Here is a 26,868-nt window from a genome sequence, read left to right as displayed (position 1 = left end):
GTTGGGGATACTTCAGTTTGGAGGACACTGATGGATGGATAGTGATACCTCAGTGTGGAAGAGACACTGAAGGATGGGTGGGGATACTTCAGTGTGGAGGATACTCTGAAGGATTGATGAGGGGATACTTTAGTGTGGAGGACACTGTCAAGGATGGGTGGGGATACTTCAGTGTGGAGGACACTGAAGGATGGGTGGGGATACTTCAGTTTTGAGGACACACTGAAGGATGGGTGGGGATACTTCAGTGTGAAGGATACTCTGAAGGATGGATGAGGGGATACTTTAGTGTGGAGGACACTGAAGGATGGGTGGGGATACTTCTGTGTAGGAACTTCTAAGTTACAGTGTCGGCGCTGCTCTATTACTTTTTTTATTACATATAATACAAACATAATGGTTCATGAGGTGATCCTCGTCTTCAGATTCTCCTCTAAACTCTTCTTCTCTCACAAGAGATCTTTTAGTCTCTTCATCCATTTGGAATCATTTTTACTTGATTTAATTTCTGTGGAAATATTTATGATTTTTTTTTTTTTTTGTAGCTTGTACATTATTTAGAAAAAATGTTTCTGTAATTCGCTTCGTTACTGTTTGCAAAATTTTCGTCGATAGAATTACTAGCCTGGTAAAGTCAGTCAGTGCTAGACAGTGTCTCCTAAGTCCATAATTATCTGCAGAGTGACAATCTGGGACCTTTACAGCGGTTTCCTTATTATCATTCTCCCAGTTTATATTAGCCAAAACCAGGAAGTTATTTTACTTTAAATTTCCAATCAAATAATTCTGAAATTAACTAAGATTAAAATCCCATAGACTTACAGGTATTACATTATTGTGTAGTAAAATATTAGTAATTTCTGTAACAAGTTTCCCTTGATCGTTCTCCAAGTTTGGGGTTGGTATAACATGATTAAAATTAATTTTACATGTCTGTCTAGAAGATCTTACTAAACAGATTCTGTGTCTGTTCCGTCAGTCTTTGTAACTGTTTTCATAAAGTTAGTGTCTCAGTGCTGGAAGTCCAATTACTCACTTCTAACACTTGTAAAACAAGTATACAAGTAAACACTGTTAAAACTTTCCTTATGTGTGTAGAGGCACCCAGGCCGCACACTGAAGATCATCATACTTGGCCCTACACTGCTCCCTCCTGCGTTCCAGGGAATACAGGTTTAGAAACCTCAAGCGCTCCCAGTAATTGAGGTGTTTTATCTCCGTTATGCGCGCCGTGAAAGTTCTCTGTACATTTTCTAGGTCGGCAATTTCACCTGCCTTGAAAGGTGCTGTAAGAGTGCAGCAATATTCCAGCCTAGATAGAACAAGTGACCTGAAGAGTGTCATCATGGGCTTGGCCTCCCTAGTTTTGAAGGTTCTCATTATCCATCCTGTCATTTTTCTAGCAGATGCGATTGATACAATGTTATGGTCCTTGAAGGTGAGATCCTCCGACATAATCACTCCTAGGTCTTTGACGTTGGTGTTTCGCTCTATTTTGTGGCCAGAATTTGTTTTGTACTCTGATGAAGATTTAATTTCCTCATGTTTACCATATCTGAGTAATTGAAATTTCTCATCGTTGAACTTCATATTGTTTTCTGCAGCCCACTGAAAGATTTGGTTGATGTCCGCCTGGAGCCTTGCAGTGTCTGCAATGGAAGACACTGTCATGCAGATTCGGGTGTCATCTGCAAAGGAAGACACGGTACTGTGGCTGACATCCTTGTCTATGTCGGATATGAGGATGAGGAACAAGATGGGAGCTAGTACTGTGCCTTGTGGGACAGAGCTTTTCACCGTAGCTGCCTCGGACTTTACTCTGTTGACGACTACTCTCTGTGTTCTGTTAGTGAGGAAATTATAGATCCATCGACCGACTTTTCCTGTTATTCCTTTAGCGCGCATTTTGTGCGCTATTACGCCATGGTCACACTTGTCGAAGGCTTTTGCAAAGTCTGTATATATTACATCTGCATTCTTTTTGTCTTCTAGTGCATTTAGGACCTTGTCGTAGTGATCCAGTAGTTGAGACAGACAGGAGCGACCTGTTCTAAACCCATGTTGCCCTGGGTTGTGTAACTGATGGGTTTCTAGATGGGTGGTGATCTTGCTTCTTAGGACCCTTTCAAAGATTTTTATGATATGGGATGTTAGTGCTATTGGTCTGTAGTTCTTTGCTGTTGCTTTACTGCCCCCTTTGTGGAGTGGGGCTATGTCTGTTGTTTTTAGTAACTGAGGGACGACCCCCGTGTCCATGCTCCCTCTCCATAGGATGGAAAAGGCTCGTGATAGGGGCTTCTTGCAGTTCTTGATGAACACAGAGTTCCATGAGTCTGGCCCTGGGGCAGAGTGCATGGGCATGTCATTTATCGCCTGTTCGAAGTCATTTGGCGTCAGGATAACATCGGATAGGCTTGTGTTAGTCAAATTTTGTGGCTCTCTCATAAAAAGTTCATTTTGGTCTTCGACTCTCAGTCTGGTTAGCGGCTTGCTAAAAACTGAGTCATATTGGGACTTGAGTAGCTCACTCATTTCCTTGCTCTCATCTGTGTAGGACCCATCTTGTTTAAGTAGGGGCCCAATACTGGACGTTGTTCTCGATTTTGATTTGGCATAGGAGAAGAAATACTTTGGGTTTCTTTCGATTTCATTTATGGCTTTTAGTTCTTCCCGCGATTCCTGACTCCTAAAGGATTCTTTTAGCTTAAGTTCGATGCTTGCTATTTCTCTGACCAGTGTCTCCCTGCGCATTTCAGATATATTGACCTCTTTTAGCCGCTCTGTTATTCTTTTCCGTCGCCTGTAAAGGGAGCGCCTGTCTCTTTCTATTTTACATCTACTCCTCCTTTTTCTTAGAGGAATAAGCCTTGTGCATACATCGAGTGCCACCGAGTTAATCTGTTCTAGGCATAAGTTTGGGTCTGTGTTGCTTAGTATATCTTCCCAGCTTATATCGGTTAGGACTTGGTTTACTTGGTCCCACTTTATGTTTTTGTTATTGAAGTTGAATTTGGTGAATGCTCCCTCATGACTAGTCTCATTTTGTCGGTCTGGGGCTCCATGCATACATGTCTGAACCTCAATTATGTTGTGATCTGAGTATATTGTTTTTGATATGGTGACATTTCTTATCAGATCATCATTGTTAGTGAAGATGAGGTCTAGTGTATTCTCCAGTCTTGTAGGCTCTATTATTTGCTGGTTTAAATTGAATTTTGTGCAGAGATTTAAAAGCTCGTGTGAGTGTGAGTTTTCATCAGAGCTGCCTCCTGGTGTTATTTCTGCAACAATATTATTTGCTATATTCCTCCATTTTAGGTGCCTTAAGTTGAAATCCCCCAGGAGCAAGATGTTGGGTGCAGGAGCTGGAAGATTTTCCAGACAGTGGTCAATTTTTAACAGCTGTTCCTGGAATTGCTGGGATGTTGCATCCGGAGGCTTGTAGACTACCACAATGACTAGGTTTTGGTTCTCGACCTTTACTGCTAAAACTTCCACTACGTCATTTGAGGCATTAAGCAGTTCTGTGCAAACAAGTGACTCTGCAATGTACAGGCCAACCCCCCCCTTTTGCCTGTTCACTCTGTCACATCTGTATAGGTTGTAACCTGGGATCCATACTTCGTTGTCCAAGTGATCCTTTATGTGGGTCTCAGTGAAAGCCGCGAACATTGCCTTTGCCTCTGCAAGCAGTCCACGGATGAAAGGTATTTTGTTGTTTGTAGCTGGCTTTAGACCCTGTATATTTGCAAAGAAGAATGTTATCGGACTGGTGGTATTGTTGGTACTGGGGGGGGATTTTTTTTCCGGCATTAGTATCTGTATCTGTTGGTTTGGAGTGGAGGCCATCGACTGTGGTTCCACTCCAGGAATGACTGGATTTGGTGTACGATTTCTGCCATTTCCTGCCAGTTTTTTTTCCTTCCTGGCACTAAAAAACCTCTCCCTCTTGAGTGGCTGTGGCTACCCAGGTTTTCCCCTGGCCTGGATGTTTTGTATCTTTTTGTCCCCTTTAGATGGTATGCCTGGCAATTTAAGTTATAGCACAGTCTTTCCTGTACTGAAGAGGTACACATTTCAGGGTGAAAAAGCTTACAGGAAGGGAGTTTGCATTTTCCTGTTTTCATATGGGCATGGCATTTTCTAGGGTGGTCATAGTTGCATGTCCCATCTGTTTTTCCAGATTTCCCATGCCAGCAGATACCAAGTGCATAGTATGTGCACAGTCTTGGTTTCCGCTTGCCTTGGGTTTCTGTGACTGTATTCCCTGTTGGTGCATGTTTCCCTGTCTTACTTCTATCCTCCCTAGCACCAACAATGGAGCTCCCACCAGTTGTTTTTGGTAATTTATCCTCACTATTGCTATTGGAGTCCTCTTGTTTGCTATTTCCTGCGGTATTTCTAGTTTGCAATATTGGTTTTATCTTATCTTTGACTACACTTGTTTCCCTACTATGGCTCCTGTCCCCTATGAGGTCATTTATATGTATTCCTTCCTGCGTATAATTCCCGACTCCCTGGACAATATCTCCAGCTTCACCATTTCTGTCTCCCAGGACAGTATCTCCAGCTTCACCATTTCTGTCTCCCAGGACAGCACCTCCAGCTTCACCATTACTGTCTCCCAGGACAGTATCTCCAGCTTCACCATTTCTGTCTCCCAGGACAGCACCTCCAGCTTCACCATTTCTGTCTCCCAGGACAGTATCTCCAGCTTCACCATTTCTGTCTCCCAGGACAGCACCTCCAGCTTCACCATTACTGTCTCCCAGGACAGCACCTCCAGCTTCACCATTACTGTCTCCCAGGACAGCACCTCCAGCTTCACCATTACTGTCTCCCAGGACAGCACCTCCAGCTTCACCATTACTGTCTCCCAGGACAGCACTATCAGCCCCACATTTACTGACTACCAGGACATCACCTCCAGCCTTACAGTTTATGACTACATGGCCAGTATCAAGGGCAGTACCATTCAGCCCAGACATTTTATGTTCCCATCTGTTGTAGAAAGCTTCCAGGTTTTCTATGAAAGCAGCTTTGATGTTGTCCTCTTTTAATACCCTTGTGATTTTAGTCCACAGTTTTTCCTCATTTGAGCATACCCAAAAACACTTCTCTGTTTTAATACTGCTTGTAGCTAGTTCTGGGATATCTGCACAAGGGGCGTGACACCAATTTCCACAAAAATGACAATTTATCCATGTGGAAGCCCGTTTGTTTGACTGACCACAGACTACACAGGGCTTCATAATGATTTGAATGGTTGATTTACTGCAATTCTACTAGCAACCTCTTGAAAATTCTATTAATAACCTTAAATGAAGCTCTAGCTATTTGTATTTCTGTTTCTAACTCTTTTTGTATATTGGACAGCTTACCGTCACGTTCCTGATTTTTAATGTTTGTGTTTATAGGGCGCCTACAAACCCATCCGTTTACAGTCTGCTTTATTGTCCAACGAAACTGTTTGAAACCAGTCCCGGGTTCGGACCAGTCAAGGGTTCGGACCAGTCAAGGGTTCGGACCAGGCATGGGTTCGGGCCAGACGATCTGCTCTGATCAGTGGGTCACTTATTTTAAAACATACTGGTCGGTGATTTGAGCTAACACATGAAGGATCTACTGGAAATTATCTACCCGAGTAATATGTGATTTGACTGATACAAAAGTATAACTTGCGTGTTGAAGAGCCGGTGATATCTGGCAGCTCCTACAATGACGAACGGTCACCTCCTTGTTTATCAATCGCTGTATCTGGCTTTTCTCTTTTTTTTTTTTTTTTTTTTTTTTCTTTTTTCCGTCTCCACCACAATAAATGCTATATTATCACTATAGTTGACTGGTGCAAATTTTGGAGGAAGGACGCTTTTTCTGTAGTAATAATTGCTTCTCGTTGTGTATATTTCGACTGCTGGTAACTACAGGTTATATGAAATTCACAGTAACGTCTCGTATTTCAAGAAAAAGAAACTAATGAAAGTCACTCCACTCCACTAAGTACCATTATAATACTGGTTAGTTGCTACTACAACACTGTATTCTGCTAATCACTGGTATCACTAGATTATATGCGAGTACACTGGCAAGCCAGGAAGATTATTAAAAAAACAGCTGACCTGTGGTAAGTTTCTGGCGACTTCTGGCACCTGCCTCTATAGGCTTATCACTTCATTTACAAATTCACCTGTTTTCAAATGACACTTTAGCCTTTATCATCAATATACTAGGGAGCCACTGTAGTATACACTATACACTATGTATACTCAATGTTATCAGGGAGACTTTCTTTCCTCTGACATGAAAAGTTCAATTATTATTTTTTTTTCCACACGGGACAGGCCTATGATTCCCCTCTGGCAGTAAACTCAGTGCTGCCATATACTCCACCACCTTCACTGAGGAGTTATGAAGTGCAGGAAGACATCACTCCTGCCATCCTTCACTCATCATCAGCTCTGGTGTTCCAGCTCAGCATGAAGAACGTCATGCCGCAGTTACAGGTAAACATGAAGTATTTACTTAAATAATAATGTCAGTACCTGACCAGCCGGGGTGTGGTTCATGCCCTGGATTGCGTGCGGCCAGTAGTAGCAGTCTGGTTGATCAGACCCTGATCAACTGTATCATAAGCGCGGTTTGCAGTGCACTCAGCTCACACACTAAGGTCGGTGGTTTGATCCCCGGAAACATTTGAACGTGTTTCTAAAAGATACCTGCTGTCCTTGTTCACCTAGCAGTAAACAGGTACCTGGGTGTTAGCCAACCTGTGTAAATCGCATCCTACTTGGAGGGCATTCCAGGGATCAATGCCCCTTCGGCCCGGTTCATGATCAGGTCCCTTCCTGGGGACAATATTAACCTAATTTGCCCAAAATGCTCTGGATAAGAAGGAACTTTCTATATAGTATGTCATCGATGGCAGCTAGGTCTGTGTAAGCTGTATTATGTAATTATTATTATTATTATTATTATTATTATTATTATTATTATTATTATTATTATTATTATTATTATTATTATTATTATTATTATTATTATTATTATTATGGTCAATAATCACTCTCTGGCCAATAATATTACACCAATTTTAGGGTAAAGTTTGAGGTACTGATTCCGAATATGTCGTCAGTTTTGCTTGATTGTTCTAATTCTTGATAAATTTAGTATCCCACTGAAAAACGTAAAAGATAGGAAAACTATATTGATCAAGCGGGAATAACTTACAAATCACATTGAAGTTATTCTTTTGATCATGTAAAAGTAAAATCACATAATAGTTTTTAGCACTTTATTCTATATAATAACAGATTAACATATTAAGATGATTCATATACCACTGATTGTTTCATGTGAAAACGCTGTTTGTACGATTTTCTTATATCTTGGTCATCATCAGTCCCATTGGAGGTTCCAGCATATTGGTTACCATTGTGCAATAAGACGCATTTCAAGCTTCTAATGGAGCTCTCTATAAACAGCCTTCAATCTCCTTGTCGATATTCATGCCCCATTTGAAAGAAAAGTTCCTTGATGTTATAACAGTATACAAGTTCATCATGGCTGAAGTAAGGAAGAAGTTCAACATCTTTTGTCCGATAAGCTGTTATTTTAACTTTTTGTTATAGCCAGTTTATTTTTAGCCTAGATGCTAAAACTTCAGATGCTTGCTTTGACAGACTGAGGTCACGTATCAGATGACTGAGATCTGCTGGGGTGTTGAAATGCTTACTTCATATTCACTTCTACTGTTATCGCCTGTGTTACATTCTAAACCCTGAGTTTCTTCAACATCTGACAACAACAAAATACTTTTCATTAGCGAATATCTAGAGGAGTCAAATGCGATGTTTGCAGCCTTTACAAAGACCCACACAAAAGATCACTTTAACAGCGAAATATGGATAAATGGGTAAAACATTTTTAGATGCGACAGAAAGAACAGGCAACAAGGAGGGGAAGGGGTTGGCCTGTATGTCATAGTCGCTCATCTGCACGGAGTTGCTGAACACCACATGATGTAGTTGAAGGTCTAACAGTAAAGATCGAGAACCAAAACCTAGTCATCATGGTTGTATATAAGCCACCAGATGCAACCTCACAACAGTTCAAGGAACAGCTACTGAAAATTGATTACTGTCTGGAAAGCCTTCCAGCTCCATCCCCAAACCCTAACTCTGTCAGACTTTGAGAAAGCCATTGACAACATGCCCATGCACTCAGCCCCAGGCTCAAACTCGTGGAACTGCAAGAAACCCCTTTCGTGTGCCTTAAGTATACTTTGGAGAAGGAACTTAGATATGGGTGAAATTCCACAGTTACTAAAATCAACAGATAGAACCCCACTCCATGAAGGTGGCAGCAAAGTAATAGCTAAAAATGTAGACTAATAGCTCTAACGTCCCACATCATAAAATTCTTTGAAAGAGTACTAAGAAGCATGACTGCAAAGCACTTGGATTCCCAAAAACTGCACAATCCAGGGCAAAATAACATGAGCTCAGAGCAGGTCGCTCCTGCCTCTCGCAGCTGCTGGATCATTATGATGTGGTCTTGGATGCACTGGAAGAAAAACACGATGTAGATGTAATATACACAGACTTTGCAAAAGCCTTTGACAAGTGTGATCATGGTGTAATAGTGCACAAAATGCGTGCTAAAGGAATAACTGGCAAACTGGGGACATGGATCTTCAGAAAGCTGCCACAGTGAAAAGCTCTGTTCCACAAGGCACAGTACTCGCCCCCATCCTGCTCCTCATCCTCGTATCAGACATAGAAATGTAATCCACAGCACCGTGTTATCCTTTGCAGACAATATTAGGATCTGTATGAGACTGTCATCTATTGAGGACGCGGTTAACCTCCCAAGTTTTCCAGTGGGCAACGAAAAATAGCATGATGTTCAGTGAAGACAAATTCCAACTACTCTGTTATGGAAAACTGGAGGAGATAAAATTAGAACAGAGTACCTGGAGTTTACCTGGAGAGGGTTTCGGGGGTCAACGCCCATCGGCCCGGTCTGAGACCAGGCCTCATGGTGGATCAGGGTCTGATCAACCAGGCTGCTACGGCTGGCAGTACAGAAGCTGACGTACGAACCACAGCCCGGTTGGTCAGGTACTGACTTTAGGTACCTGTCCAGTGCCTTCTTGAAGACAGTCAGGGGTCTATTGGTAATCCCCCTTATATATGCTGTCTCTCAGTGTACTCGTGGCACCCGTGCTTTTCATTGGGGAAATGTTGCATCTCCTGCCGAGTCTTTTGCTTTCATATGGAGTGATTTTCGTGTGCAGGTTTGGTACAAAGCCCTCCAGGACCTTCCAAGTGTATATTATTATATATCTCTCTCGCCTGCGTTCAAGGGAATACATATCAAGGACCTTCAACCGTTCCCGGTAGTTTAGGTGTCTTATCGCACTTATATGTGCCGTGAAAGTTCTTTGTACACTCTCCAGGTCTGCAATGTCGCCAGCCTTGTAGGGGCCGTTAGTGTACAGCAGTATTCCAGCCTAGAGAGCACAAGCGATTTGAAGAGAATCATCATGGGCTTGATGTCCCTAGTTTTGAAGGTGCTCATTATCCACCCTGTCATTTTCCTAGTGGATGAGGTAGATACATTGTTGTGGTCTTTGAAGGCGAGATCCTCTGACATTATCACTCCCAGGTCCTTTTCCTCTCTATTGCATGGTTAGAATTTGTGGTATACCCTGACACATTTTAAATTTCTTCAAGTTTTCCATATCTGAGTAGTTGAAATTTCTCTTCGTTGGACTTCATATTGTTTTGAGTGGCCCATTCTAAGATTTGGTTGATATCCGCTTGGAGTCTCTCAGTGTCTTCGATGGAAGTCACTGCTTTGGTGATCCAGGTGTCATCCACAAAGGAAGACACGGAGCTATAGCTTACATCTCTGTCTATGTCAGAAATGAGGATGGGGAATAGAATGGGAGCGAGTTTGTGGAACAGAGCTTTTCACCATGGCTGCCTGGGACTTTACTCTGTTTACTATTACTCTTTGTGTTCTATTTGTCAGGAAGTTACAGATCCATCTGAACATTAAAATGGTATAAAATACCGACAGGTTGTTAGGTAAGACACATATGCAACAGTTAGGCATCTTTATTTCGAAAAGTTTCGCCTACACAGTAGGCTTCTTCAGTCGAGTACAGAAAAGTTGATAGAAGCAGAAGATACTTGAAGACGATGTAATCAGTCCATCACCCTTAAAGTTTTGAGGTGGTCAGTCCCTCAGTCTGGAGAAGAGCATTGTTCCATAGTATGAAACAATATGGAGATGAAGTGACAGGATGGAGCCTTATATAGCGCCAGGAGGTGAGACGTAGGTCACTAGAAGAGGTAAGAACGCAGATGTTGGGAGGTCAGGTCCCTCTCAAATCCAGCCGTTCTCACTAGTAGAGGTTGTCGAAGTTGATTGCAGGTCTGTACCAAGATACCCTTGTGTTGCAGTGTCTGACAGATTGAACATTAAAATGGTATAAAATACCGACAGGTTGTTAGGTAAGACACATATGCAACAGTTAGGCATCTTTATTTCGAAACGTTTCGCCTACACAGTAGGCTTCTTCAGTCGAGTACAGAAAAGTTGCATATGTGTCTTACCTAACAACCTGTCGGTATTTTATACCATTTTAATGTTCAATCTGTCAGACACTGCAACACAAGGGTATCTTGGTACAGACCTGCAATCAACTTCGACAACCTCTACTAGTGAGAACGGCTGGATTTGAGAGGGACCTGACCTCCCAACATCTGCGTTCTTACCTCTTCTAGTGACCTACGTCTCACCTCCTGGCGCTATATAAGGCTCCATCCTGTCACTTCATCTCCATATTGTTTCATACTATGGAACAATGCTCTTCTCCAGACTGACCACCTCAAAACTTTAAGGGTGATGGACTGATTACATCGTCTTCAAGTATCTTCTGCTTCTATCAACTTTTCTGTACTCGACTGAAGAAGCCTACTGTGTAGGCGAAACGTTTCGAAATAAAGATGCCTAACTGTTGCATATGTGTCTTACCTAATAACAGATCCATCTACCGACTTTTCCCATTATTCTTTTATCCCGCATTTCGTGTGCTATTACACCATGGTCACACTTGTCGAAAGTTTTTGCAAAGTCTGTGTATACTACATCTGTATTTTGTTTATCCTCTACAGCATCCAGGACCTTGTCATAATGGTCCAGTAGCTGGGACAGGCAGGAGTGACCTGCTCTAAACCCGTGTTGCCCTGGGTTGTGTAACTGATGGGTATCTAGGTGGTTGGCTATCTTGCTTCTTAGAACCCTCTCAAAGATTTTTATGATATGGGATGTTAGTGCTATCAGTCTGTAGTTCTTTGCAATTGCTTTATTGCCACCTTTGTGGAGTGGGGCTATGTCTGTTGTTTCTAGCGTGTGTGGGATGACCCCTGTGTCCATGCTCCCTCTCCGTAAAATGCTGAAGGCACGCGATAGGGATTTATTGCAGTTCTTGATGAACACAATGCAATAAAGAGAAAAAAACAACGTGAGAATCCTAGGAGTGGTAATGTCTGAGGATCCCACTTTCAAGGATCGCAACAGTATCACGATCACAGCTGCGAAGAAAATGATAGGATGGATAACGAAAACGTTCAAAACAAGAGATGCCATGCCTATGATGATCCTTTTAAAATCACTTGTTCTCTGGAATATTGCTGTACATTAACATCTCCGTTCAAAGCAGGTGAAATTGCAGATCTAGAAAGTGTACAGAGAACCTTTACTGCACACACAAGTTCTATCAAACACCTCAATTACTGGGAACACTTTGAAGCACTTGACTTGTCCTCGTTGGAGCGCAGGCGAGAGATATATATCATAATCTACACATGGAAAATCCTAGAAGAAATGGTCCCGAATCTGTACACAGAAATCACTCCCTACGAAAGTGTTAAAGACTAGGTAGGCGGTACACTGTCGTGGTTAACATGGGTAATGGTGGTCAACATCGGTAATGGTGGTTAACATGGGTTACAGCAGTTAAGATGGGTAATGGTGGTTAACATGGGTAATGGTGGTTAACACGGTAATGGTGGCTAACAATGGATAATGGTGGTTAACATGGGTAATGGTGGCTAACAATGGATAATGGTGGTTAACATGAGATGGTGGACAACATCAGTAATGGTGGTTAACATGGGTGATGGCGGTTAACATGGGTGATGGCGGTTAACATTAGTAATGATGGTTAACAATGTGTAATGGTAGTTAACAAGGGTAATGATGGTTAACAATGGATTATGGTGGTTAACATGGGTAATGGTGGTTAACATGGGTAATGGTGGTTAACATGGGTAATGGTGGTTAACATGGGTAATGGTGGCTAACATGGGTAATGGTGGTTAACATAAGTAATGGTGGTTAACATGGGTAATGGTGGTTAACATGGGTAATGGTTAACAATGTGTAATGGTGGTTAGCAAAGTAATGTTAACATTAATGTAATGTGGTTAACAATGTGTAATGGTGGTTAGCAAGGGTAATGATGGTTAACATTCGTAATGATGGTTAACAATGTGTAATGGGGGTTAACATGGGTAATGATGGTTAACAATGGATAATGGTGGTTAACATGGGTAATGATGGTTAGCATGGGTAATGGTGGTTAACATGGGTAATGGTGGTTAACATGGGTAATGATGGTTAACATGGGTAATGGTGGTTAACATGGGTAATGATGGTTAACATGGGTAATGGTGGTTAACATGGGTAATGGTGGTTAACATGGGTAATGGTGGTTAAAAATGGATAATGGTGGTTAACATGGGTAATGATGGTTAGCATGGGTAATGATGGTTAACATGGGTAATGGTGGTTAACATGGGTAATGATGGTTAACATGGGTAATGGTGGTTAACATGGGTAATGGTAGTTAAAAATGGATAATGGTGGTTAACATGGGTAATGATGGTTAACATGGGTAATGATGGTTAACGTGCATAATGGTGATTAGACCTGTGCCACACGTCTTCACTGTGTGACACAGGTCTCAGTGCTGACTCCAGATCAGGATGATCCCACTTGACTTTCTTGCTTCGACTAAAACCACATTCCCCATACTGAAACAACAATGATCGTGATGGTTTTTCAGTTGTCTTCACACTGCAAGGCTCCAGGCGGACATCAACCAAATCTTTCAGTGGGCTGCGGAAAACAATATGAAGTTCAACGATGAGAAATTTCAATTACTCAGATATGGTAAACATGAGGAAATTAAATCTTCATCAGAGTACAAAACAAATTCTGGCCACAAAATAGAGCGAAACACCAACGTCAAAGACCTGGGAGTGATTATGTCGGAGGATCTCACCTTCAAGGACCATAACATTGTATCAATCGCATCTGCTAGAAAAATGACAGGATGGATAATGAGAACCTTCAAAACTAGGGAGGTCAAGCCCATGATGACACTCCTCAGGTCACTTGTTCTATCTAGGCTGGAATATTGCTGCACTCTAACAGCACCTTTCAAGGCAGGTGAAATTGCCGACCTAGAAAATGTACAGAGAACTTTCACGGTGCGCATAACGGAGATAAAACACCTCAATTACTGGGAGCGCTTGAGGTTTCTAAACCTGTATTCCCTGGAACGCAGGAGGGAGAGATACATGATTATATACACCTGGAAAATCCTAGAGGGACTAGTACCGAACTTGCACACGAAAATCACTCACTACGAAAGCAAAAGACTTGGCAGACGATGCACCATCCCCCCAATGAAAAGCAGGGGTGTCACTAGCACGTTAAGAGACCATACAATAAGTGTCAGGGGCCCGAGACTGTTCAACTGCCTCCCAGCACATATAAGGGGGATTACCAACAGACCCCTGGCAGTCTTCAAGCTGGCACTGGACAAGCACCTAAAGTCAGTTCCTGATCAGCCGGGCTGTTGCTCTTACGTTGGTTTGCGTGCAGCCAGCAGCAACAGCCTGGTTGATCAGGGGCTGATCCACCAGGAGGCCTGGTCACAGACCGGGCAGCGGGGGCGTTGACCCCCGAAACTCTCTCCAGGTAAACTCCAGGTAAACACCATATTTTTCTTTGCCTATGTCTCCACTGTGGTAAGAATTTTACACAGGTTTTGTAGACCACAGGGGGAGCCCAAGGCTTGTCTTGTGCTCCAAGCAACACTCAAATAAGCAAGATAGCCTTGTTTTACAAAGACCTGTGTTGTTTGTTCTTTTTTTTTTTTTTCAAAAAGTATTTGCTACAAATGTAGCAAAATGCATTGGGATTGTTTAAGAAGACACTTCTTGAAGACCTCATCTTTATCTGGAAAAATATAACAAAGGTTACAATATTTTCACTTGGTCGTTGTTGACACGATTCCTTTCTTCTTCTTCTTCTTCTTCTTGATTCGCCGGGATTCCTTTCGTTAAATATTAAATAATTCAAAAATAAAATTCTAATGTTTATTAAAACTATCTGTATATACAAATTGTCACTACATGCAGATGTACACGCTTTATTGTTAAGTTCCTTGTTAAATGAGTGTAGGTTTGTAATATCCCACAAACTAGAGCCAATTTGACAAACCTGTCATTATCAAATTTAGCAACTCCCATATACCGTAAATACCTTCAGATATATTCGGCAAAGATTTCTTTTTTTGACCAGTGAATTATTATAACTAACATGTTCATATATACATTGCTGTTCGAATCACTAAACACACGTTAAACAAAGTACTATATGTATTTATTTGTTTTTAAAGACCTTAGAATTTGTAACCTTTGTTTTTATAATGGGGAAGTTAGAAAAATCTATGAAAATTGCATTCAACTTAAAATATCCACAAATTAGAAAAAGAATAAGAATTTTATTTCAGCATGATACATGTTTGTATCATGCTGAAATAAAATTAAAAGTAAGACGGAGAATAGGATAGCAGATGAACAAGGAGGCTTTAGGAAAGGTAGGGGGTGTGTGGACCAGGTGTTTACAGTGAAACATATAAGTCAACAGTATTTAGATAAGGCTAAAGAGGTCTTTGTGGCATTTATGGATTTGGAAAAGGCGTATGACAGGGTGGATAGGGGGGCAATGTGGCAGATGTTGCAGGTGTATGGTGTAGGAGGTAGGTTACTGAAAGTAGTGAAGAGTTTTTACGAGGATAGTGAGGCTCAAGTTAGAGTATGTAGGAAAGAGGGAAATTTTTTCCCAGTAAAAGTAGGCCTTAGACAAGGATGTGTGATGTCACCGTGGTTGTTTAATATATTTATAGATGGGGTTGTAAGAGAAGTAAATGTGAGGGTCTTGGCAAGAGGCGTGGAGTTAAAAGATAAAGAATCACACACAAAGTGGGAGTTGTCACAGCTGCTCTTTGCTGATGACACTGTGCTCTTGGGAGATTCTGAAGAGAAGTTGCAGAGATTGGTGGATGAATTTGGTAGGGTATGCAAAAGAAGAAAATTAAAGGTGAATACAGGAAAGAGTAAGGTTATGAGGATAACAAAAAGATTAGGTGATGAAAGATTGAATATCAGATTGGAGGGAGAGAGTATGGAGGAGGTGAATGTATTCAGATATTTGGGAGTGGACGTGTCAGCGGATGGGTCTATGAAAGATGAGGTGAATCATAGAATTGATGAGGGGAAAAGAGTGAGTGGTGCCTTTAGGAGTCTGTGGAGACAAAGAACTTTGTCCTTGGAGGCAAAGAGGGGAATGTATGAGAGTATAGTTTTACCAACACTCTTATATGGGTGTGAAGCATGGGTGATGAATGTTGCAGCGAGGAGAAGGCTGGAGGCAGTGGAGGCAATGTGTGGTGTGAATATAATGCAGAGAATTCGTAGTTTGGAAGTTAGGAGGAGGTGCGGGATTACCAAAACTTGTCCAGAGGGCTGAGGAAGGGTTGTTGAGGTGGTTCGGACATGTAGAGAGAATGGAGCGAAACAGAATGACTTCAAGAGTGTATCAGTCTGTAGTGGAAGGAAGGCGGGGTAGGGGTCGGCTTAGGAAAGGTTGGAGAGAGGGGGTAAAGGAGGTTTTGTGTGTGAGGGGCTTGGACTTCCAGCAGGCATGTGTGAGCGTGTTTGATAGGAGTGAATGGAGACAAATGGTTTTTAATACTTGACGTGCTGTTGGAGTGTGAGCAAAGTAACATTTATGAAGGGGTTCAGTGAAACCGGCAGGCCGGACTTGAGTCCTGGAGATGGGAAGTACGGTGCCTGCACTCTGAAGGAGGGGTGTTAATGTTGCAGTTTAAAAACTGTAGTGTAAAGCACCCTTCTGGCAAGACAGTGATGGAGTGAATGATGGTGAAAGTTTTTCTTTTTCGGGCCACCCTGCCTTGGTGGGAATCGGCCAGTGTGATAATAAAAAAAAAAAATGTTTGTACAAAGGCGTATGACACTGAGGGTTTGCGTTCGATTCCCAGCGAGGGTAGAAACGCTGGGCGTGTTTCTTTACAACGGTTGTCTATGTTCACTCATCAATAAAATGGGTACCTGGGTGTTAGTCGACTGGTGTGGGTCGCATCCTGGGACAAAATTGACCTAACTTCCCCGAAATGCTCAGCATAACAAGCGGCTTTGTATATAGTAGTATGTCATTGATGCCAGCTACGACTGTATACCTTTAACATGTACTTGTAGTAAATAAAGATATTATTATTATTATTATTATTATTATTATTATTATTATTATTATTATTATTATTATTATTATTATTATTATTCCTGAGCGTACATTGAGTGTATGGGCACTCAAGAAGGCAATAATAGTGCAGTAAATTTGTACATATGGTAATTAGGTGAGTTTGCAATGAATACAAGAGAATTGGATATTTTATTAGTTTATGCTATATGGATTTAATTCGTTTAGTAGAGAGGAATTACAGTTTTGATTATTAACCTCAGGCGCACACAATGGAATGATTAACATTTGAGAAGTTTGCAGATATTGATTATAATCTTTTACCCATGTTCATAATATTGAGCAAATGCATGTATAGATTTTACATAGGTATTTATGATGGGTTGGGATAGATTAAGTCAGTACAAGTGAATGTTTTGTACAGTGAGTAGGTTTAGGTACTTAAAGACTTGAGGAGGGGGAGGTTGTCTAGCAGCGGACTGTGTAATCATTGCACTCCAGCTTTTTGTTGGGTTATTATTGGCTTTAGGTGATTTGTCGTTGTGGAACCCTAGGCACAAATAGCATAGGTGAGGTAAGGGTAGATCAGTGGATAGTATAGCGCAAGTAGTGTTTGTGGTACATGGTAAGGTATCTTTGAGAGGATGCCAACTATTTCAGGTACTTTTTTTGTTGAATTGGATATGGGTGTTGAATTTCAGGTTGCTGTCAAGGTGTAGGCCCAGGAATTTTCCCTCATGTTTAGCAGTAAGGATTTTGTTGAGCATAATGTTCAGATGGACCTCACTTACTCTACTCCCAAGCATAATGTAAAAGAGTTTATACTAAGTGTAACTTTATTGACAGTCATCCAGGTTTGTATTTTTGCAATAGTGTGGAGTGAGGCTAGATTAGGGTGGGAAATGACAAAAGTCATGTCATTAGCAAAGAGAATAGGCATAAGTTGTGATAAGCTTGGAAGATCGTAGATGTATAAATGTAAAAGAGGGGCCAAGAACGCTTTTATGTGGTACACCAGTGTCCAGGGGTCTTGATAGAGACGTAATGGTTTCTATTAGTAAGGTAATTATCAAGCCTGAGGAGTAGGATGCTGTGATCTACTGTATCAAAAGCTTTCTTAAGGTCGATAAAGAGTTCAGACAGATATTCGTTTTCAAGAGCTGTGTAACGTAGGTCTAGCACTTTTATTATTGCGTCATTTGTGCTTTTGTTTCTCCTGATGCCAAAGTAGCAGGGGTTGAGGATGTTTTGTGATGTTATGAAGGAGTATAGTCTTTTGTGTATGAGCTTCTCAAGATTTTGGAAAGTAAAGGCAAGTTTGATGTTGGCCTGTAGCTGCTTACATCTGTTGGGTCACCACCTTTGTGTATTGCTATTTTGAGTGATGTCGGGAAGGTGGTGGTTTCTAATGATTTGTTAAAAAGTAATGCAATGGTGGGTGAAAGTATTTGAGCCGCTCGTTTGTACAATAGTTGTGGTACTTGGGTTATATTTCCTGATTTGTTTTTAGCAAGTTAATAATCATGGTAACCTCAGTGGGTCTGTTGATGCAAGATGGCAAGATGCAAGTTGATTCATTTGTATATGGGATCCTATAGTTGAGAAGTCATTTGTCTTGTTAGCTGTATCAACAGGCTGGAGTTTCGGTTTGTTTGGTTTAGTTAGTATAATATTACTAGCTTTGTTCAGTTGTGGTGCCCACGATCTGAAAGAGTGTCTTCCAGTTCTTTTCATATCTCCTCTTGAGTTTCAGTGAATCTATTAGAATAGTATAGCTGTTTGGAATTTCTGATTAATTTGGTGAGGACTGACGTACAGTATTTAATATTTTTTTTAGTTATTAAGCCCCTTCTCTATTGTTTTTCATATTGATGTTTCATATCGATGGATTTTATGATACTGTTAGTAAGCCATGGACAGCTTTGTTTTTTATTAGTGATCTGTTTAGTTTTCATGGGACAACGTTCGTTATATAGTCTATGTATTTTGTTTAGAAATATGTTTACCCATTCATCGGTACCAACAGCATTGGAAAATTCTGTAGGCCAGTCAGTTGAGCTTAGTTCTGCAGTGAAGCTACTTATTGATACCTCATCATGGAGTCGAAAAGATTACTCATTATAATCCACTGATTGCTTACAAATGTTTGTTAGGAAGAAAGTTGGGTAGTGGTCAGTAGTGTTGTCCGTGATTATCCTTGCTTTATGAGGGGCTAGTATATTTGTTTATATATGGTCAATTATGGTTGCACTCGCCTCAGTCTTGGTTTTGTAATTGCTGGTATAAGGAATGTATTGTTCACATTGTTAGTGAAGTCAGCAACAGGTTGGTCATCTGTTAGGCCAAGGTTGATGTTAAAATCTCCTGCTAGTAGTAGGTGGTGCTTATTCATTTGTCTATTTGTAATCAGTGTTTTGCGTTTATCACTAGAGTCTGGGATATTAGTATGAGGCATCCCGTATATAGCCCCAATTGCTATAGGGATTTTAAAATTCTTCACAGAGAAGTTTGCGAATATATATTCATAATATTCATCATTGAAGGATATGGTGTTGATACATGATAGTTCATTAGAATAATAGATGGTAATACCTCCCCCAAGTTTGTCCTGTCCTGCAGCTGTGTATTCAGGTAGTGTGTAGAAGTCTATTGTGTCTTGCTTAAGCCAGGTGTCGGTAAGAATAATGAAGGAGAATGTTGTCTTTAATGAATCTAGGAATGCCAGGAGGTCATCATAGTGTTTACTTACGGATCTAATATTGTAATTCAAAATTATAATATTTCTGGCATTGCTGAGCAGAGCACTGGCTTCTGTTGGTTTTACTGTGTTATGACAATTTTTCTCATCTCCCACAAGCTCTTGAATACTTTTTTGCTTAAATTGTCTTTTAATATGACATTGCTGCAAACCAAAATTTATTTTAAAATTCTCCCAAAGAATCTTTTGGTTGTGTATGTGTGGTGTGTGGGAGGTTGTATTTTGGAGTCATATTCATGGAGTGGATGGGTGACCTTACTGCAGTGCTTCTTCATTGTTTTTGTTTTTTTTTGACTTGATGGTCTGAAATGTTTAATTTATATTACTTATACACCTTTTTTTCTTTGTTACCGGTAGAATTTCATCATCTATGTTACTCTATGTGAATTGAAACCATTGTTGTTTAGTGATAATAAAGTTATGGAATAAGCTATTTTCTGTGTTGCAGAGATGCATATGTTTACCAAATATGTTTGTTTCACCTTTACAGAACCTTCATGTTGGTGAAGGGATACACATCTGAGGGTGTTCATCAGTGCTTGAGTTGCACGATCCCATCAGGACAAAGGTAGCAAACCATCGTCTATATGATAGAGAAATATTGTCAACATCCACCCAATAAACTCCTTGTATGGACTGTCTTACAAGAGTTGTGGCACATATGAAGTATAGGTCAGTGATGCCCTGTAAAACATCACTCACGGCCTTTCCAAACTGCTTGTCTCATCTGGACTTCATAGCTCAAGAACTCTACTCATGGTATGTTAGTCTTACTGTGTTATTCATTTCAGAGATGAAATGATAGATATTTAAACAGTTTTTGGTGTTTATGGGGAAAGTGGAAAGTGTTGCAAGCATAACAAATGAATGGAGAAGACCTGATGATTTACTTATGATTGCTTTAAAATTATTTTACTCTGTAGTCTACAGAAAGTGTCCACCACCAGAGAACCTTAGTTCTCGAAAGTTCTCGCCAGTGGTAATGAGGCAGTACAGTATGTGTATTCCCTATCAAGTGCTATGTAGGTATGAAGGTATTTCTAAGATAAGTATAAGGTATGTTTGTAAGATTTGTGTTTCAAAGGCTGGAGTTTAAGGTACATTTTATACTGTTTAAGTAAATCTTTGTACAGAGATGTCATTGTTTAGTTCTTAATCTCCATGTATATACAACTTCATAGTTGCCAACCGATTTTGCTGATTTTTTTTATTTGATTTGATATAAGTTTCACTGTCAATGATCCACTATAGCATTAATGCTGTTCTTGCTGTTGAACAGTGGTTTACTGCCGAAGGAATAGCATAGGTTGCAGAGATACTGCCATAGACTAGTTTGGCTTTAATTAAAAAGGAGTGAGTACACAACCGCCAAAGTGAGATGACTGATAGCCAGTCCATGAAGGGAAGGTTGTTGAACCTGTGAGGGTAAGCTGTGAAGTGAGATCAGCTAGGCTTTGCATCTCACTGACCTTGGCAGTGAGATGCAGAGAGGGCAGCACTGTACTGGCGCGGGATATGAAACTAGCAGACAATACATGCTGTCTACATTTGCTCGGCCATACACCTTGTGTCATCTCGATAGGACAGTACTGGTGGGCATAAAGGTGTGAAAGAATTACTTACAATAGTTAAGCCGGGGGGAGGACTGGCTTTTGCTCACTTGAAAATCAAAATGGACATAAAATGTAGCAGGCATAAAAAAAAAAAAATTCTCCCATCCTAAGGGAAGAGAAAATTAGTGTGCCTGTGCAGCTTGATTGAGGACGGAGCCAGGAGACATCAGCACTGGAACTAAAATCTTCTATATACAAGTTGTCCTTAGGGCTGAAGCATCAGGTTTGACTACTTGTCCACGAACGTTGTTCCATCCTCACCCCTATAAACAATGACTTACAGTAGCATTTGCTAAGGTGTGACATGTGGCTCAAAGGTTGCATGCTCTGGCCTTAATACAGGCTTTAAAAGACACATTGGGTGCACATACTTACAATAACACTATTTCCATGGAATTCATTATATGTACTAAGGGTACCATTCTAAAATAATTTACATATTTTGTTATTGGTGTTCTTACTGCTGAACAGCAGTTTAGTGCTGATGAAGGTAGCATAGGTAGCAATGATATGGCCATGGACTAGTTTGGCTTTAATTGGATAGGAGTGAGTACACAACGGGCAGTGTGAGGGAGTGACCGCAAGCCAGTCCGTGGAGGGGGAGCACTTGTGCCTTTCAAGTGGGTCGGCCTAGGAGTGAGAGCGAATGGGCTCAGCCTCCCACTGACCTGGGTGAGCCTACAGAGTGCAGCACCTAAATGCCACGAAATATGAACTAGTCAGAGCAGACAGCTAGGCTGTGTGTTCTGACAGCACAGGCTGTCTACATTTGCTTGGCTACGCACCTCGCACAATACTGGTGGGCCTGTAGGTATAAAGGAATTACTTACACTAGCTACCCCAGAGAAGGACTGGCTTTCGCTCACTAGTAAATCAAAAATGGACATAAAAATGCAACAGGCAAAAAAAAAACTCTCCCATCCAGGGGAAGAGAAAACTGGTTTGCCCGCGCTGTTTCATCGAGGAGAGAGTCCGGAGACGTCAGCACTGGAACTAAAATCTTCTATATACAGGTTGTCCGCAGGGCTGAACATCAGTTGACCACTCGTCTACGAACGTTGTTGCACCCTCACATCTGCAAACAATGACTGACAGTAGCATTTCCTAAGGTGTGTCAAGTGACTCAGAGGGCAGCACTGCCCTGACCGTAATACAGGCTCTTTTTTTTTATATAAAAACACTGGGTGCACATACCTACAATAATACTATATCCATGGAATTCATTACACTCTGGGTACCCTTCTAAAAGTATTTACATAATTACATAATGTTGTCCACCCTGACTCCATTATCGACTAGCTATACAATGTGTGCACATTTATACCCATTTCTGCAAGCAAACAATTAGCATAACTAGCGTAGGAGTCAGACAAGTCAGTAGGTATGTCAATGTCACAGAAATGTACTGTTGTCCTGGGTCGCAGGCCATAAGTATGGAGCCTTACTGGGCCGTCTTCCGTATCAGTAGTAGTGGGAGAAGGGATAGACGGGTTGTCCCTAGCATTGGTCTGATTGTGGCGTTGCAACGCACGCGACTCCAGCTCTGCTTCGGCCTGCACATGGTCCATATACTTCATGTGATCAAGGTGGGCTTCCTTGATAGTTCCCGTAGCAATCTCCCTCACCTCGAACTTATTGCCACAGAGCTGTCGTAGGACACGGTAAGGACCCACAAATTTTGGGAAAAGTTTGTGCATACCTGGGGTCTGCACTGGGTTGAGCAACATAACTTTGCAACCTGGTTCCACTTTGCTTTCCTTGGCGCGGGCATTGTGCTCAGATGTGAACCTATCAGTAGCTTTCATAAGGTTCTCTCGTACCCACTGGAAGACAAGCTGCATTGTCCGCATCTTTACTACACTGGGGTTATCAGTATCATAAGTAGGTCTAGGTGGAGCAAACAGAATTTCATATGGTAAGCACTTGTCATACCCATACAAAGCAAAATGAGGTGTCTCACCGATTGAGCTGTTGAGGGAGGAATTTAATGTACACTGAACATCTGGGATAGCCTCATCCCATGTAGTACAACTTGGGTTAACGGTTACCCTGAGCACCTCCAGGACTTTGCGATTTGTATGTTCAGCAAGACCATTACTCGCAGGGTGGTGTGGAGCTACTGGCGCTTGGTGAATGTTGAATCTGGAGCAAAGATCCTGCATTATGCCATTTATAAACTCAGACCCATTGTCTGACAGAAGGACACGTGGGCAAGTATGACAAAGAACAACATGCTCAAGGAAAGCACTAGCGACCGTTTCGGCGGTTTTATCAGGAATGGGTACTAATTCACTGTACCGCTTCAAGTTATCTACCATTACAAGCAGGTGCTTATTTCCCTTCTCTGAGGTCGAGAAGTTCGTCAACAGGTCGACAGAAGTTCTCTCCCAGGGCTCCTTTGTAATGGGATACTTTAGAATGGGGTTAGGACCTGCAAGCCAAATGTTGTAGTTGATGCCCTGTCGAGGCATATAGCATTCGTGAGTGTCGGCAACTCGTTCTCTGTTGAGGATCTCGAGAGAGCCCAACGACAGGACCCTGTGTGGTCTCCAGTCCTTCGTTTCCTGACCAAGGAGGACGTTGACTTACAGGTCAAGTCTCCCGTTCCACTGAAGGATTTGGTGGTCAACCAAGGAGTACTGTGCCGTATTGCACAGCTGGTGGACCCCAGCAGAACCATATACCAACTGGTGATACCAGAGTCCATGATACCAGCTACTCTTAGGTTGATCCACAATGTCCCAGGTGTAGCGCACCCCGGGAAGGACCGCAGTATCAAACAGGCAAGAATGAAATATTTCTGGCCTAAGATGGCAGCGGACATTGCCAAGCATGTATACCAGTGTGTTGTTTGCCTACAACACAAGGGTACCATTACAGGTCCTAACCCCATTCTAAAGTATCCCATTACAAAGGAGCCCTGGGAGAGAACTTCTGTCGACCTGTTGACGAACTTCTCGACCTCAGAGAAGGGAAATAAGCACCTGCTTGTAATGGTAGATAACTTGACGCGGTACAGTGAATTAGTACCCATTCCTGATAAAACTGCCGAAACGGTCGCTAGTGCTTTCCGTGAGCATGTTGTTCTTTGTCATACTTGCCCACGTGTCCTTCTGTCAGACAATGGGTCTGAGTTTATAAATGGCATAATGCAGGATCTTTGCTCCAGATTCAACATTCACCAAGCACCAGTAGCTCCACGCCACCCTGCGAGTAATGGTCTTGCTGAACGTACAAATCGCAAAGTCCTGGAGGTGCTCAGGGTAACCGTTAACCCAAGTTGTACTACATGGGATGAGGCTATCCCAGATGTTCAGTGTACATTAAATTCCTCCCTCAACAGCTTAATCGGTGAGACACCTCATTTTGCTTTGTATGGCTATGACAAGCGCTTACCATATGAAATTCTGTTTGCTCCACCTAGACCTACTTATGATACTGATAACCCCAGTGTAGTAAAGATGCGGACAATGCAGCTTGTCTTCCAGTGGGTACGAGAGAACCTTATGAAAGCTACTGATAGGTTCACGTCTGAGTGCAATGCCCGCACCAAGGAAAGCAAAGTGGAACCAGGTTGCAAAGTTATGTTGCTCAACCCAGTGCAGACCCCAGGTATGCACAAACTTTTCCCAAAATTTGTGGGTCCTTACCGTGTCCTACGACAGCTCTGTGGCAATAAGTTCGAGGTGAGGGAGATTGCTACAGGAACTATCAAGGAAGCCCACCTTGATCACATGAAGTATATGGACCATGTGCAGGCCGAAGCAGAGCTGGAGTCGCGTGCGTTGCAACGCCACAATCAGACCAATGCTAGGGACAACCCGTCTATCCCTTCTCCCACTACTACTGATATGGAAGACGGCCCAGTAAGGCTCCATACTTATGGCCTGCGACCCAGGACAACAGTACATTTCTGTGACATTGACATACCTACTGACTTGTCTGACTCCTACGCTAGTTATGCTAATTGTTTGCTTGCAGAAATGGGTATAAATGTGCACACATTGTATAGCTAGTCGATAATGGAGTCAGGGTGGACAACATCATGTAATTATGTAAATACTTTTAGAAGGGTACCCAGAGTGTAATGAATTCCATGGATATAATATTATTGTAGGTATGTGCACCCAGTGTTTTTATATAAAAAAAAAGAGCCTGTTTTACGGTCAGGGCAGTGCTGCCCTCTGAGTCATTTGTCACACCTTAGGAAATGCTACTGTCAGTCATTGTTTGCAGATGTGAGGGTGCAACAACGTTCGTAGACGAGTGGTCAACTGATGTTCAGCCCTGCGGACAACCTGTATATAGAAGATTTTAGTTCCAGTGTTGACATCTCTGGACTCTCTCCTCGATGAAACAGCGCGGGCAAACCAGTGTTCTCTTCCCCTGGATGGGAGAGTTTTTTTTTTTTGCCTGTTGCATTTTTATGTCCATTTTTATGACTGGCATTGACCGATGGTGTTGATGGGCATCGACCCCTCCACCCTGAGTAGGCTCACAATGCCATTGACTCTGCTGTCACCACTGTTATTACTGTTCTTGCTGTTAAACAGCAGTTTAGTGCCAATGGAGGTAGCATAGGTAGCAGTGATACGGCCATGGACTAGTTTGGCTTTAATTGGATAGGAGTGAGTACACAACAGGCAATGTGAGGGAATGACCACTAGCCAGTGTGTGGAGGGGGAGCACTTGTGCCTATGAAGTCGGTCGGCCGGGGAGTGAGGGCGAATGGGCCCAGCCTCCCACTGACCTGGGTGAGCCTACAGAGGCCAGCACTTAAATGCCGCAAAATATGAACTAGTCAGAACAGACGGCTTAGGCTGTCTGTTCTGACAGTACAGGTTGTCTATATACTGACCTGTACTAATTTCTCTAACTTTATACAGTGGAGCCTCAAATATCGAACTTTCTTCGGTCCAGAAGGCTGTTTGAGTGCCTTTACCGAATGAATTTATTCCCATCAGGAATAATGTAAATTAGATTAGTCCATTTCAGACCCTCAAAAATGCACCTATAAAAGCACTTACATAATTGGTCGTTTTGGGAGCAGTTCGATTTTTGAGGTTCCACTGTACTTAATAAGGACCAACAAACTTTTGATCGAGCTTAGGCATTGTGGATGTTTTTTGGAAGTTAGCATTACTCTCGAACCCACTTTAACCTTGGTAGGCTTAGCACAACTATTAGTGACTCATAAATTCTGCTGCTGATTTACGAAGCATTTCTCGGACTCTCCTGAAAACACTTTGAGCTAGACTGGTATGAGTGGCTATGAAATCATCAGGATTGAAATTGGGTTTCAGTGTAGAATATAACAACTCATAGGGCAAACGCTGGTCTACACCATACAATGCATAATGTGGAGTGCCACCTATCGAAGCACTGTAAGCAGAATTTATGTTATTATTGTTTGCTCTGTTGAACAGCAGTGTTGTTGGGAGGGTTCGTGGAGATGTGATGGTTGGAGTTAAACACGCTTGTTGGATGGTAGCACTATATTGCAGCGTGTGAGAAGGGGGAGAGGCCCAACCTGCCTGTTGCTTCTAAGTAGATCTACTGAGGCCGAGGCAGTGCATCCCACGCACTCATGTGGCATCACGTGACGTCACACATGCTGGTCACTGAGCCTAGCAAGGTGTCATGTATGTAAACATATGGATGGTACTAACTACAATACTCAGATAACATATACATATACAGGGGATCAACAACTATGCTGACAGCTCGGTCATGTTACATATGTCATCTTGACATACAATACTGTACAGCTATAGGCTGAACAGGCAGGTGGGTCTGGGCTGATTCTATACAACAGAAAAGACATATGTAACTTAGAACTAATGGATGGTATCG

The sequence above is a fragment of the Cherax quadricarinatus genome, chromosome 52 (assembly GCF_038502225.1).
Source record: "Cherax quadricarinatus isolate ZL_2023a chromosome 52, ASM3850222v1, whole genome shotgun sequence".
Classification (NCBI taxonomy): Eukaryota; Metazoa; Arthropoda; class Malacostraca; order Decapoda; family Parastacidae; genus Cherax; species Cherax quadricarinatus.
This window is presented reverse-complemented; position numbering follows the sequence as displayed.